Consider the following 6,000-nt stretch of genomic DNA (forward strand, 5'->3'; position numbering starts at 1 on the left):
CAGGGGGGGGTCATGACCCCGTGACCCCCCCCCTGGATCCGCGCTTGATGGATCTAAAGGCAAAAGATTAAAACTTACGCGTTAAAAATAACTTTAAAGTTAAATATACATATTTTCCTGTGCATATAAGATGCGCACTAATAAATGCAACCACTACCGCCAGCCAGACAGCCCGGACTCTAACCGAAATAGCAAGAGAAACAGTATATATAAAAAACCCAACTATAGGTACTAAAATGACCTTTTTTAAAACGTTGCTAGCTCCCGTACCATAATAAAAAATTGAGATGTTTAAAATTATAATTTAGTATTAATATTTTCCTCATCATTTGTGTAAAAAATAACAGGTTAGCAGAAGGTTAGCTGGCCTAGGTACTTGACAAATATTGATGTAGATAATATTTATTTCTTATTTAAAAGGATTAACTAGGTACCTATTTTATTAGTTACCTAAATTTTTCAAGATATTATTTTTGTATCGTTTGTATCGTGTTTTGCTCGATCATTTGTCAATGTAGGTAGGTAGGTACGACGAACAAACCAGCGAGCATAATAAAGTAACTATTTCTATAGGTACCTAGCTCATGTGTTATTTTGATGTAAAAAGTTAAAAACTAAAACCTACCGATACCTATTACTATAATGTTTCATCCTAGGACCTAGGTTTCATCCAAAGCGGTCCAGAATTTTTGTGACCAAAACCAACATAGGTACACCGTACATACCTACACCCTCATAATCTTTCGCATTTATAATATTGGTAGGATTAGGAGGATAATTATTTCGTAACAAAATTACTAGGAGCGATAAGATAATATAAATATTATGTTTATATGCAATTTAACAAATTCTTAATCACAACACCAATACTTTTATATGAATGCCATCTAACGGCTGGATATTTTATGAGTTTAGTTTCTCGACATAGCGCAAGCGCAACCAATAACCATACATTGAGCTTGAACAATAAATTTATAGATGTCGCTGTTTTCAAACTTAAATTAACGACATTATTTATGTTTCTTAGGGCCTGTTTCACCACCCTCAAGTAAAGTGTCGAGTAGGCTAATCGCCAGTTAAAGTGACCCGTAACTTCAAGTGCGAGTTTCACGAAGTCCGAGTAGCACTAATCATAAGATTAACTGACCCGTAACTTACTTGCCACGTCTTCTGCCAATTAGCGTGTTTTACTCGACGGTTAAGTCTTGTCTGTTGTCATTTCTTGCATATCACCAACGATTTTTTTTTAAATAAACGAATAAAAATGGATTTATTTGATTTAATTGATCATCAGTTGGATGAATTAGAATATTATTCGACACAACGAATAGCAAGGATTCGTGTATTTAAATTCCGTGTTGATTATTTTACGGACCTGGATGAAACTGATTTTTTCGCTAGATTTCGTCTATCGAAATATGCAGTTAACCAAGTGCATAACTTTATAAAACATAAAATAATGCCTACATCGCAAGGGTGAGTGATATTTTTTAATTATTGAAGTGATTTTACTTATAGATACCCTATCAAATCATATTAATCCCTCCCATCCCTCAAAGAAAAGTTTGCACTTCTATCTCTTTTAACTTTATCTATGATAATTAAATAGATAAGTACTTAATATAATAATTTAACAAATTAAAATCACACGCGTATTTCCAACCCTACAGACAATCCACAACAATTAACAAATTAACAATGCATAAATGACAGCTGCAATAGTGCAATGACGTTTGACGAGTGACATTGACGTAATATTGAACGAATGTGACGTACGATTTGTTCCGTTACTCCTTTAACCAGTAAGTTGTTACTCGGAGCTTATTTTTCGTTTGTGAAATTGACAAAAGATACTCGTAACCTTTACTTGCTGATTAACGTTAATTAAGAAGTAACTAATCAACGCTTTACTTGGAGGTGGTGAACGAGGCCCTTAATGAGATTTGTACTTACGGGATCTATGGTATGGGCTGTGGTATGGGTATTATTATTTGCCAATTTTTTGAAAGAAAAATCTATATTTGTTTGTTTTATATTTTTTAATCTTTATGTCTGAATCAACCTTAAACCAGTCTGAATGTCTTTTCTGGTATTGTAAATCTCACACGGATTTTGAGTGAGTGTGTTAAAGGCACATATACATAATATAATTTTTATACTATAAGAGTAGTTAAAAGCAAGTAATCTGGTATTATTCAATCAAACAATCATTTAGGTACTAAGCGCGAATGGATTTGTAGTTTTGCAAACGCTGATCACGTTAAAAATACTTTTAAACAACAAAATAGTTACGTCAAAATTTTTTTTGCTAAATTTTTCCTCAAATCCATGTTTTCTTCTCTAGCTTCGCGCAGCCGGCATAATTATATGCTCACATTAGCGAAGCGGTATACCGCTTCGCTAATGTTAGATAGCTCACGTGCTGATGGCAAAGTTGGCAAATACAGTTTTTAACCGACTTCAAAAAAAAGGAGGAGGTTATCAATTCGGCCGGTATGTTTTTTTTTTTTTTTTTTTTTTTATGTATGTACACCGATTACTCCGTGGTTTCTGAACCGATTTACGTGATTCTTTTTTTGTTCGATGCGGGATGGTGTCGAATTGGTCCCATAAAAATTTTATTCGGATAGGCCCAGTAGTTTTTATTTTATGAGCATTTTTGTCTGTATTTGTAAATGTTGCAAGTGCAAGTTTGAAGTCGGTTGTTTTTAACGCAGTTATTGACTTGTAAGAATTGAATTAGGATTAATTAAACTATTTGAAAAAAAATATGCGTCTGGAATTTTATAAGTATTTTTTACGAACTCAGCGTATGCAAAACTATAGCCTCCTTTGAGCTTAGTACACCAACAGTGGGACACCCTGTATACTTTAATTCTAATCGTAAAATAATGCAATATAGAATTATGAACTATAGCGGTAGATGTTTTTTCACACTTTGGACATTGCCAATAGGTAATATAGGTAGCAAACAGGTACATCGCGTTTCCACAAAAGGGGTGTTTCTGGATTTAGATTCCTGCTGATCAGACCAAGCTTAAATAAAACTGAAAAATATGTAGTCAGTTTTTATTATGTAACTCTTCACAATGACTTGTTAGATGAATCATATTATGTACAAGTGACAATGCTAACAAGGGACCTTGTAGTACTTGTACGAGTACAGTGAGATTTTTTCAGATCTACTTATACTTTTTACAGTCTCTGTTGTTAAAAGCTACAGATGATGCCCTCTTTGCACATGAAGAAGTCGGCGAGCTAGCAGTGCCCCTCGCTGTGCCACACGTGTAACATGTCAGTTTTATAACGTGCCACAGGTGTAAAGTTTGTTTATATATCATCAGTTAATTTAGTCATAAGTTATCTCAACCATGTAACAAACTGTATTTCTGTGTATGTACAATAAAGAGTATTCATTCATTCAACGTGTCATTTTTGTAACGAGCCCCAAGTGTAACGTGCCACAATTGTAACGTGCCACAAGTGTAACGTGTCATTTTTGTAATGTGCCACAAGTGTAACGTGTCATTTTTGTAACGTGCCCTCATCTATAGGCATGGATATTTACAAAAGGGGAAATGGCAAAAAGTCTTCCGTCACTAACTACCATCGAACAAGATAAAAAGTAAAACAACTAAAACCCAACTACGACAAAAAACGACGCTGAAAAAGTATAAAACAAAAGTTAAATTGATGAACTAATAAAGAAGCTATGAACGAAAAGATGTGAATTATATGCAATCAGCCCATGAATACAGGTAAAGTCACAAGCAAATGCTAGTAATATATATATATTCAAAATGTGCAAGTAAAAAGCTTTCAAACAAATGATACCAAACACGGCATATTTATCTTAACTTTATTTTTTTACTCTGTATGTTTTGTCCGCTAGAGGGCGCCACATTAGATTTTGTGAAACCCCATATAGCCTATAACCAGCGGACAATTAAGACGCTTCTAATGATATGTCATTTGTCGAATTCTGATAAGTAGTTTAGAAGTTACGAGGGAACAGATGAACATACATACATACATACATACATACATACATACATACATACATACATACATACATACATACATACATAGCCTGTAGTAGCCATAGTAGCCAAATACTTGGAGGAAGTAAATTGGGTATTTGATAGGACCTTTCAAGTAATTCAAGAGTGGATGAACTCTGCTGGATTGGAGCTAGCAAAACACAAAACTGAGGCCGTACTTATTACCAGTAGGAAACTGACAGAAACAATGTCACTCAAAGTCGGCAACTATGAGGTTACAACGCAGCCATACGTACGCTACCTTGGGATAATGCTTGATTCACGGCTAAACTTCAAACATCATGCCGAACACATAGCAACCAAAGCAGCGGTGGTAGCGACAACGTTAGCCCGACTTATGCCCAATATTGGAGGTCCCAAACAACATAGAAGAAGACTTTTATCATCTGTGTCAACGTCGGTACTCCTGTATGGTGCTCCACTCTGGTCTGACGTGCTGCAAAAACAACAACCCAAACGACAGGTCGCGTCGACGTACAGGGTCAGCGCATTACGTATTGCCAGCGCATTCCGCACAGTGTCCGTGGAGGCATCATGCGTGATCTCAGGATTACTTCCAATTGAAGTCCTAGCAGAAGAACGGAAGAACCTATACAATCGCAAGAAATCCAGCACAACACTCACAATGGCTGAGTTGAAAAGGGATGAAAGACGAAGGAGTGTCGAAAGGTGGCAACATATATGGGATACCTCCACTAAAGGAAGATGGACTCACCGCCTCATCCCGCAAATTAAACCCTGGGTCAACCGAAATCATGGCGAGGTCAATTATTACCTGACTCAAATGCTTTCTGGCCACGGTTGTTACCGAGAATACCTGCACCGGTTCAAACACGAAGACTCTCCAGACTGCACAACATGCAGCGGACAGGACGAAAACGCCGAACATGTATTCTTCGCATGTCCAGATTACCAGGAAGCTCGGCAGACCTGGAAAAGTATAGTAGGAGCAGAAGTTTGTCCTGAAACGCTAGTAGCAGCGATGCTCTCATCAAAACAAGCATGGGAAGCAACAAGCAACTTCGCAACAGAGGTATTAAAAGACCTACGAAGCAAGGAGCAGATGCGAAAGCTGTGGCGTAATACCTAAATAAGAGGAAGAGCAGCAATGCTATACGTCCCCCCGTGAAGTAAAGCCTAACGGCCATCCCACGGGGATACGGACTGGAGAAAGAGGGTTGTTTTAGTCGGTATGGACCATGAGACCATGATCGAGACCGACATACCAGGTCACAGATCTAGACCTGAGATACTCAACGGTATTTTTTCCCTCTATAATAAAAAAAAAAAAAAAAAAAAAAAAACATACATAGCCTGTCAAAATCATAACCCTCCTTTTGCTTTGCCGTAGTCGGGTAAAAAGGGGAAACCTAATTATGTTTAAATAGGTAGGTAAGTAAGTTATTTTAGAAAAGATAATGAAACGAAATAATTAAAAAATATTTCGTTTAATTATTAAGATAATTTTGGACTGAAGATAAAAAAGCTTAGTAGGTAGGTACCCAATGAACGTCATGTGTTACTTATCTGTGGTTACTATTGATTTTGGAATATTAGTTTAACGTATCCAATAATTATTACTAGACATCGGATTATATGCACTAACAAAATGCCAAAATATGCATGCAAATATGCACTAAAAAAGGCCGAAATATGCACTAAAAACGACTGATATGCCTAAAATATGCACAATACAAAATCAAAAAACCTTTATTATTTTATATATTTAAATCAAATATTGTACAAATACAGTGAAATTTTCATGAAATTTAGTATAGTTTTTGTGCCAATATACAATTAGGCATTTTTACCTAATTTTCGAGCACAAATTTGTGACGTTTCTCACCCGCGAGCCCAGTGTTGCCACCTTAGACCTTTCCGGGCTAAATCTAGCCCTTTTTTGGAATTCAACCCATGTTTTAAGTTTTAGGGTAATCTA

This window comes from Colias philodice, chromosome 21 (assembly GCF_061535455.1).
Source record: "Colias philodice isolate Cphi_HAF_F1 chromosome 21, ilColPhil1 Martin Lab GWU primary, whole genome shotgun sequence".
NCBI classification, from domain to species: domain Eukaryota; kingdom Metazoa; phylum Arthropoda; class Insecta; order Lepidoptera; family Pieridae; genus Colias; species Colias philodice.